The sequence below is a fragment of the Henckelia pumila genome, chromosome 3 (genome assembly GCF_033568475.1).
Source record: "Henckelia pumila isolate YLH828 chromosome 3, ASM3356847v2, whole genome shotgun sequence".
Taxonomy (NCBI): domain Eukaryota; kingdom Viridiplantae; phylum Streptophyta; class Magnoliopsida; order Lamiales; family Gesneriaceae; genus Henckelia; species Henckelia pumila.
Genome location: NC_133122.1, coordinates 66,128,967 through 66,139,886, shown reverse-complemented (window position 1 = coordinate 66,139,886; position 10,920 = coordinate 66,128,967).

Genomic DNA, 10,920 nt, shown 5'->3' with positions numbered 1-10,920 from the left:
TTCGTATAAGTTATTATACGTTGACATGGGTTGAATGATGTAATTATTTTCTCAGAATAATTAGGACCTTATAGATTTTGAATAAACAACCGTGGAATAATTTGTAGAAAAAAATTTATGTGAGACGTTTTTTCATGGGTGTTTAAAATTTGCTGAGACGGAATCTCTTATTTGTGTTACTCATAAAAAATATGGGTTGGCCCGCCCCGTTATACAAAATTGGAGGGTTGGTTGTCTTGACAATTTTTTGAAACCCCGTCTAAAAGGTGGGCAGAGTCCGCCACCGTCACGCCAAAAGATGGGTTGTTGTGGGTCTGAAGGTTGGCCCGCCAACAATAAAACCGCCAATTTACATCGTGAACCCGCCAGGTTGGGACCGCCCCGCCAACCCTAAAATTAGATGAGTTGGGTTGATGTTTTCTCAAATCCGTCTAAAATGTGGGTTTCGGCCCGTCCCGCCCCGCCTATTGGCTGGGGTTGCGCACGGATTGTTAAACCCCCCCCCCCCCCCCCAATTTATTTATACCCCCCACCCCCCCCCCCCCCTAGGGGCCGATCCAGCACTGCTGGCCCGTTTTAATACCTCTTAATTATGAACAAGTTAACTCATCTCATTGATAAAATAAACCGTTTAAAAACCATGCTAACCAATGAAAATCTATTCTAATTTTGTATTATTGGGGAAGGGGAAATTTTTTTTTAAGGCGTAAATTGAGTAGAAATTGTCAATCTGAACCCTCCCACATATAAGTGTTTGTTAGGAAATGTGTGGATGCCCGTAAAATTTTTCGGCAAATCTTTTTCTATGTTGGTAAGTGAGCCATAACCTGAAATATGGACTCAAAAATGTTCCCTAGAGTAATAAATTTGTTGGGTTGATAACAAATTAACATAAAATAAACATTAATGGACAAATTACTCACCACCTTGTTTTACAGAAAAATTAATATTTGAAAAAAACCGATTGAAATAAAAATATATTATTATAGAAAATTACTCATTTGCCTTATATATTGAATTTGTAACCGAAAATCCCATTTCATTCCTTTGTAAAAAAATATTCTAATTTTTTAACGGGGTTAAAACTCGATAATTTTTATCGTCGTAAATTATATTTACTAAACTCTAATTAGACAGTTTTACTCGTTAGGGTTTTTAGATTTGTACGTTTACAGAGATTCGGTGATACAACCTGTCTTAATAAAAAAATATTAATTTTTATATCTAAATAATTATTATTAATGATATATACGAATCGAACCGTTTACAAATATTAAATCTATCCACCAGTCTCAAAAGAAAACTTCCTTTTTTTTTCCCTTCAATTTTAGACTGATATATTAAGTTACTCTAATATCTGTTGAGAGAAGGACAGAAGGTATATCTGTGAGAAGGACAGGAGGTTACGGAAGAAAGCGAGAAGTGAATTACAAAGTAGACATTGTCTAAGCAATATAGCATATAATAATATTGCTTAAAAAAGAGTAAAATTATTTTTTTTTTTTGTTTTTTTAGTGACCACATACAAAGTTAGTCTTCGATATTGATACAAAAATAATTTTATATTTAAGTTCGTAATGTTTATTATCAATACCCCCACAAAAACTATAGTGACACATCTTATAAGATTTCTCACCTTTTGAACAACCATATTCAGTAACAGTGCTCGAAAAAAAAAAAGCACCAAAAAAGAAAAAAAAAAGCACCGGCTTTATTATTTTATTTTTTTCAAAAAGCTAATGAAGGGTATGTTGTAAACAGGATTTCACAAACCTTAGAAATATCATCCCAAATTTGATATTTTAAATTCACCAGAAAGAAAATATATGTGAACGTAGTCAAGCTTCTTCTCGTTATTAAAAAAAAAAAAAAACATTTATATTTTAAAAATTTTGAACTTTGGACCTAACTCCATCTCTACTAATCTCAAGGGACAAAAGTTGTCCATTTATTTACTATAATAGAATACTCCTAGCTAGGAATTATCTAACTGATGTTGGAACATCTCAACACACTTTCACACGCTCATGAATGAAAAGACTGGAAGATGAAAGATATTTAATGACGGTGGCACCAACTTTGAGAACGGGTGTGGTACAAACTATGAAGAATTCCAACCTCATAATAGTTTATGTGTTGAACTTTTTATGAGTTGGAGTTGCACAGTTCCCATAGTTGAGTCATCCATTAAAATATCTTCAAACTCCAATTGTTTCATCAATGGGTGGTGTGGAGGGGCTTTAATATGTTAAAGTGTTTGAGGTTGAAATTATGTTAAAGTCCTTCATCTTTTAACATGATAAACATGGACCCCAAATTCCATCGTTAATATTATGGTTATATATATAATATATAATTAAATATGTACTTACATATATTATAATATATTTCAATTAATATATAATGCATGTATGTTTTTATATACTAAATTATAATTCAATTTTAAAAAAATTTTAAAAATTAAAGAAAAGTGGGGTGTTGACAAGTCCAAATTGGGAGTTAGACCCGCTGGGTTTTAATGCGTGGTGCGGGACGGGGCAAACAAAAAGTCGGCTGGGCGGGTCTGGGTCCGAGTCCACTTTTTTCTCCTACGGGATGGGTTTATCGGGTTTGGTAAAAACCTTTCTGTTTTAAAGAAAAATTAAAAGACGGTTGGTGAACTTTATCTCATGGAGACTCTTCGCGTAGGTTACACTTATGTCACAATACACAGAAACTTCCGCATACATTTTTCTCGCCGATAGATAAAATGTCATATTTTTTCGCATATTTCTATCATATAGTTGAGTTTTTATATTTAAAATTATGTATTATTTTATCCACATATCGCATCATCAAATACAAATAATTATTTTCGAATTTTTTTAATCATATTAAAACATTTATTAACTGAATGTAAAATTTTATTTTTATATTTATATTTTTAATTAAAATAATTTATTTTAAAGTTCTAAAAATTTTTAAGTCTAGACAAGAAGACACTAATATACTAGAAAAATTTATTTAAAAAGTTGGGAAAGTAATTAAGAATGCAAAGAGCCGGTAATTTAATTATAGATGGCTTTCAAATTAAAAAACTAATCACTGGTTTCGATGTGGATAAAATCATAAAATAAATGTTAAAGACAAAAAAATAAAATAAATAAATAAACAAAACACTGAGAGAAGGCAAAGACATGGAGGAGACATTTTGTACTGTGTGCACTCGTGTGGCCTTTCCACGTACACGTGCGCTGATGATTAAAGTCAATGAAATTATTAATTCTCGTCTCTGTGCGCAACACACCAAAAATTCTACTAGTACGGTGACATAGAATCTTATAAGATAGCCTACCCTGCGATAGGTTAAATTTCTCAAATACTTAATTTTTAAAATTTTGTATATAATTCACTAAAATAATTTAAAAAATTTGATATCCATATCAACAATAAAATGAAAGCATCTCATTTATATTTTTGTAAAGTGCTCAAAAGAAAAAAAATCATATGTTGGTTATTGTAATTATTTTTAACTAGTAGTGCATATAATCTCATGGGATTAGACATAAATTTTGTATATATATATAACATATGTGATGTACTTATCAAACATGGAAAAAAATGAAGAGTTAAAAATGATTTTATAATGATTTCAATGAGTTTTTTTATAGTAACTTGAGTTAATTATTTTTATTAAAAAGGACAAATACGAAGCAGTTGTAATATGAGTCCATCGTGTAGTCGTACATACGTGGGTCTGGGCTTGAGGTGTTGTCTTAGAGATTGATGTAATAGTGTTATGGGTTTTGTAGAAACCCGCAACCATTACCCATTACTCTTCGATACACGTTGGTAAATTTTTTATGTTAAATTACTCTACCAACTCAGACACGATTTGAAAATAATATATATTTAATTTCCACGGACCACATATTATAAAGTAGTTATCAATTTGTAACCTAAACATGCCTTCCAATCATTTATTGGCCTTACAATTGCAATTCATGCTGTTTATTGAATTTAATTTTGAATATAAGCTATTATTCCAATCTTTTTTCAAAAAAAATAAATGATGTAAGTAGGGGCCGAAAACTTTACTTGGCATGCGGCATTGCCTTTGCAATCACACATTTCACTTTCTCAAATCTCAACCTTAATTTTCTCAATCTTTAGTCCTATTTGAAGAAATTATGGGTGTAAAATAAATCGATTTCAGGAAAAAATCCATTTATATATACAAACTTTCACGGAAAAAATATGTTTAAATACCACACTCTTATTAACACCCCACCCATCACACAATATTACTTCTATACTATTAGCTCTTTGCTTTTTTTTCCGAACACGAAAAATAATATATAACTCACCTCGAGCAACAAAGTTTTCTAATTTTTAATTAAATAGGGATCTAAACTCAAAAATAACAGATAAACAATATGATCTATAGAGCACTGAAAAAATGAGTTAGAATCATGAATTTGATTGGCAAGGGAAGGATATTGTCTTGTTAATCAGCTTTCGTGAAGTTCGAAGATGACCATTTTTCGTTCGATTAGTAAAACGAGGGTTTGTTCGAGTGAAGATATGGCTTGAACATTAGTTCCCCGTTAGCAGACTTGAATCTCCCATGGCTCCATTCATGCATTTTTTAAAATAAAAAAATTGTTAAGTTCAAAATTTTTAGTCATTACAAACCCATGTCTACTAATTAAGCCTACTCTATTGAGTGAAAGATTTGACTTAAATAAAAGAAGGAAGAATTAACTCCAATCCATCACACTATTCTGTTCCACACGGGGCTGAACTTTTGAGCCCATTTATTGTTTTCAATGTTCAAACTTGGAGCGTGAACCCAAATCTTTTGAAGTGATAGGTAGTCTACTCTCTTGGTTCCCTTTTCTATTTTCAATTTGGGCTGCCTATGTGGACCTTATCTCGTTTTTCTTTTTCCCCTAATAGACGTGTGAATACACAATTTGTTATTTTTCGATAATGTAATCGATTTAAAACTTTTATTAAAACGCAATAACCTGCAAAATTACGCTAGTTAGTGAAGTATACTGCACTGGGCAAGCGACAAGCCTCTTTGTGCAATTAGGGATGTAAATGAGACGAACAGTTCGCGAATTGTTCGGGTCTCGGCTCGTTTAAAGCTCGTTCGAGCTCGTTTAATGAGGCTCGTTAAGGCAAACGAACCAAGCTCGAGCTTTACAATATTCGGCTCGTTAGCTCGTGAACATGCTCGTTAACAGGCTTGCTAACAAGCTCGTAAGTCATCTCTTAGACGAAAAAATAATCGTATTGATATTTAATTTATAAATTTACACTTTACTTATGAAAAATATATAAAAATTAATTTATTAGAATAAAATTTCAAATTTTAATAATAATATTATATTTTTTTCAAATATATAATTTAGTTTTTAATTATTTAATGAATATTTAAATTTATAGTTTAAATATATTAAGCTCGTTTAGGCTCGATAAAAGCTCGATTAAGCTCGTGATCCATGAATATATTCGTTAAATAAGCTCGGGCTCGTTTATTAATGAACCGAGCTTGAACATTCAAAAGCTCGGCTCGGCTCGTTCACATCCCTATGTGCAATAGGCTAGTCCAAAAAATGTTGATATGAAGAATCGAACACATGAAAACTGACCAAATATTACCTACTTTATGTGACTCATATTGAATTAAATCCTCCTTGATTGAGTTGAATATAAAAAACATCGGGCTGATAACATAAACACATTATGTGGTATTGGATTTTATTTCTTTCTGCTCGATGCAAATGATAAGACATTGATTGATTGCCCATCATTGCTACTAACTCAAATTCTATAAATGATAAATGTCATTCACCATTATCTTATCAAATATATTGATTAGTTAGTCGTCTTCATATTATGTATGATCCATCTTATTCCAAGAGTCAAATGATGCCTGATTAAATAGAAAAAAATAAAGTTCATGACAATTGTTTTTTTCCCTAATATTTATGATCAAGATCAAGATTTATTTCACCCATATGTAATAAATAAATAATATGAAGGAGACCAATAGAAAAAAAAAAAAAGAAAAAAAGAGGGGGTTTTAAGCAAGATCAAACAACCCAACAAGCTCACCTCAATCTGCTTCCCCATGGTGACAACAATGGCATCAGCACTGGTGCCAAATAACAATTTCCCATCCTCTGTTTGCACACACAACTCCCCGACTCCAGCAAAACATGCAGGCTCAATGCATATGGCCCCGATTGATCTCCACTAATTGTTTCGTCCATCAACGACGACGAAATTCGATCGATTATGTTGGCTCGATGGTATCTGTGAATGCTCAAATTGGGCTTTTCCATTAATCCAGTGACGATCATCACCATTCTCGATTGCTTTGTGTCCATTAAATTATTCATCAATCCTCCTCAGCCAATTCACCCGCGACTTTAAGCCATTTTACCAGCCAAATTCTATCCATGTGGGGCTTTTTCCAGAGGTTTCCGAAAAATTGTCATCTCCAATATTCACGGCGCGGGCCAGCCTCCTCCATCATCTCTCGGCCGTGATCATCGCCACCGCACACGAGCTTCTCGTGATCCCCGTAACTTTGTTTAAAACACTCCACCGCAGATCCGAAGAAGATCCGGTCGCATATGAGCCAGACGCCAAACCTCAGCTCCTCCGTACGGAAATCCCGTGATCGGCGAATCTCGGAAATCACTCCCCTTTTCCCTAGCCAATATCTAAGAAAACTTCTCACAGCACCTCGTTGTCTCTGAAAACAGGAAGCGTGCCGTAACTGAATTTCCTCCAGTTTCAACGCGCGACGCACGGTGTTGAGGAAGAGTTAACTCGGGGACTCTTGTTGATTTAGTCTATGTAGTCGAGACAAAACAGGACCCGCGGCGGACCGGGAGCCTTCACCGGTTGGGATCACGAGCGACGGCAGGCGGAGTTTTTTCACGGTATACCCCGTCACTTTTTGGCTAGGCATAATATTTTACTTTAAAGATTCAAGTTTATTTAATGCCGCGATTATGCAAAAATGATAAGGTTCTTATAAAAACTTTTTGCTTCCAACGTTTGATTCATTCAGTACTAATATAATGCGACGTGTTCAGGAAATCGAGCGCCGGGACCTTTTGATATAATATATATATTTAATATTAAACGTAGTAATTATCACGTCTTAATTATTTGTGATCTTTATTTATTATTAATAACAATTCACGTGCATTTGCACCACACTCCATGACCTGGAATTATTTGGTCATTTTGAAGCTTTCAATAACCTCTGGCCCGCCGTTTTTTGTCCCACTTGTAAAAGAGGTTGCATGACTATACTTGACCAAGTGCATGTTTTGTGGTAAGTTATAGTAAATAATCAAGGTTTTAAAAAATGCGGCCGAAGCGGTCCCATAAAAGCGTGGTTGACCAAGCTCCAAGGCTTTTCAGGCTTAAGCCGGGATGGGAATTAATAAGGGCTTATGCGTGAATCAAAAGTTTTTATTTTTAGTGTTAATTTTAATTAGTTTCTAACCAATAAAATAGATATAAATAATCATCATAAATATGATAAATTTAAGTCTAACTGCAATTTATTCTCACTTATTTATTAAATAATAAAAATCTCAAAATTACAATTCTTTAGTTGTTTTTGCAATTAGACCATTATAAAAAACTGTTTTATAAAACACAAAAAATAAATGTTGACACAAATCATGTATCTGATACGCTTAATCATTAATTTAAATTTTAAAAATAAACATCTAAATTCTAATAAAACTAATTTTATTATTTAAAAAAACATACATACCTTTCTCAAAATTAAAATAAATATGAAAATAAACACACTTAATTCACGCCTTAAGCTCGCTTAATTACGCTTTAATCCAATCAAACTATGACATTTGACCGCTTTTTATTCCCGCTTTGCTTCAAAGCGGAGCCTTTTTTCCACGCTCCACGCTTAATCGCGCTTAATCGGCACTTAAGCGCTTTTTAGAACACTGATTTTAAAATACACTTGTTTTCAATGCAGATTTAAGAGTTCGAAATCTATCGATACATGTGTGTCTGCTAGTTTTTAAATGGAACTACTCAAATATTGATAAAATATCCACTCTTAAATACACTCATTGAGATACTGCCTGTCAAAGATAGGATGTTATTATAAGTCCGTGTTTTGTTATATGACCACTCGAATCTCACGGTTAGTTAGCAAAATACCTTGTTACTCGAACAAATTTTTTTTATATAAAAAACTAAACACTTTGATACACGGGTTGTTGGATAATTAATGATATGTTTTAGATTAACGGATTAAGATTGTGATTCGAATGGTAATTTAAATAGAATTCAACAAATTTTCCATTTAACTATGACAGAATAGGGAATGAAGGACTGTGTTAGACAGTTTTTTTTCACTCACTTTTCTTTTCATCTATGACCATAAAAAACTATGGGTTATAGACCATCCACAACACTACACATCAGTTCTACGACATTAATTATACCTATGTATTGAGTATATAGACCATTAGATGGATGAATTTAGACACTATTACTAAATATAAGATGTCTACTGTTATACAAATAAAATCATGTCTATATTCATAATTATTAACGGGACTTATGTATTTAAGAAAATATTTATTTTCACAAGTAAACACGAGATAAATTAGGACCACGTGCTGATTAAAGGGAGCCACGGTTGCCGTGCGAGCTCCTATGAGATGAGGCACATGGTGAACTGTGGGATGATGGGACTCAATTTGACATTTCTAATCAGAAGTTCGTTGGGCCTCGGGTTAGGAGCTCGGCTGATTTTTGGGCCAACCAACCTCTTCCAGATGGACTGGGATTGCATTCACCTCAAATGGTCTGTGGGTCGTTCCTCAAATGGGCCGAACTAACGCGGCTTATCAGTTATCAGCACGAGGTATCATTCTCTCTCAAGAATTTGTGAAAACCCAATAAATATATCTGTATATCTAAAAAAAAATTAATTCTATCATTTTCATGCTAAAAATCAAATTTATCAGTTTTGACTGTCTAACTACAACATAAAAATAAATATTATTCGTGTAACTAGACTTGAAAATATAAAAATAAAAGTTTATTAAAAATTAATGTATGAAACATAATGATTTTGTTAATATATAATCATTATGATATTATCCACGTTTTTTGTGACAATCATTATAATGAAAGGAAATTGTAGAATAATAATTCATTTTAAAAGTGTAGTATAAATGGAACTCGAGAATATGCCAATTATGTCATATCCATGATCGAATTCAATTATTAATGTCCACTAGGCGATAAACTTCAAGTACTATCACAAAATAATAAATAATATATTAACTTTTGGAGGCTATAAATACTATATTATAAAATACATAGTATATTCTTTTTTTAGACAAATTTGTGTAATGGGTATAATAAGTTGAGTTATCCAATCTCCAAAGTCTTGTCTAATGGTGACCACTGCATTTTAATTCAACTAATATGACAATAAGAATATTGATAATTAATTTCTAATATTTATATTATATATATATATATATTCTAATTCCTCCTCATTCTATTTAAAATGTTAGCAGGTCGCTTTTAGTGTTACTATTTTCCAACTTCCCCCTTTGACATTAACAAGTGGTGCCTTGTTTTATTCCGCCTTTAATTTTATTACAATATTATTAATATTAATTTATGATTTATGTATAATAATAAATACTGATTATCGAACACATTTTTAAAGACAAAACACATTAATCATCCTAGTAATTGCCAGTTTACAATAATTGCACTAAAATGGCCTTTTTGTGCAATACACTATATCTTGAAATGATAGTAAAAAAAGAAACGCATTACCTAAAAAAAAAATTTCGTATATTAGTACAATTTTTTATATTTTGTTTCTCTTACCATGGTAATTTAAACATTTATTTAAATTAGTTTTCAAAATATATTTTATTTTTAGGATTAATAATTATATATGATATTTGCGATGAAATTAGTAAGTATAAAATCGTAATTTGTTACACATGCGTATGAATTCCGAAGCAGCAACCTCAACTCCAGAAAACAACGCTACCAAGCCGACACCACTTTTCATTGCATTCACCCCACGCTTCAGAATTCAAAACCCCACTCTGGACTCGCGACGATTTTCTCATATCGAACGCAGAAATTTTGGGGGTTTTATGCTGAATTGGATCATTTTCTAGCTTCGAATTTTTTAAATATTCACGACTTCCATCGTTTACTTCATCTGTATTCGTATTTCTTGCGTTTCTTTGTGTGTACACGACAGTGATTGCAGTTGTTAAGTCTTTTTTTTTTTTGCCTTTGCTTCATTTTAGGGCTTCCTTCCCCTTGTGCTTTCTGGGTCTTAATCATAATTTGACTTACAGTAAAGCTTCACCTCCAAGTTCATTTTTTTTCTCGAATTTGTGTTCAGGGTTAACTTTTCCCAGTATTGATTGATATGGTTTTCGGGGGCGATGATATCTTTTTGGGTCATCGGAGGGTTAGTTTTCAGTTATCAATATAAAAGAGTAAGTCAAAAAGAAAAGAGAAAAAAAGTTGTTTAGAAGAGTGACCATTTAATTAAGTTGTTATTGAAGTATACCGTATTTTTTTATGATGATTTTATGTGCTTCTTGAAGTGTATGCTGTGTAGTGTTTACCATTTACCAGTGTGAAGAAACAGTGTTTGGATTTTCTTGAATTAAGGTTTCAAGGTAGTATTAATTTTCCTGTAAAATAATTGTAGCTCTAAGTTCATGATGAATCACTCGGGGTCGGGGATTGGTTGACCGTCGATAACATGAACTGCGGTGTCAAGAACGGGGGATACAGAGAGGTGGTGGAGGGCGAGAAATCTGGCCGGAGATCAGTTGAAGGAATTTCATCACAGAATGGATCGACACTGGCCCCCTA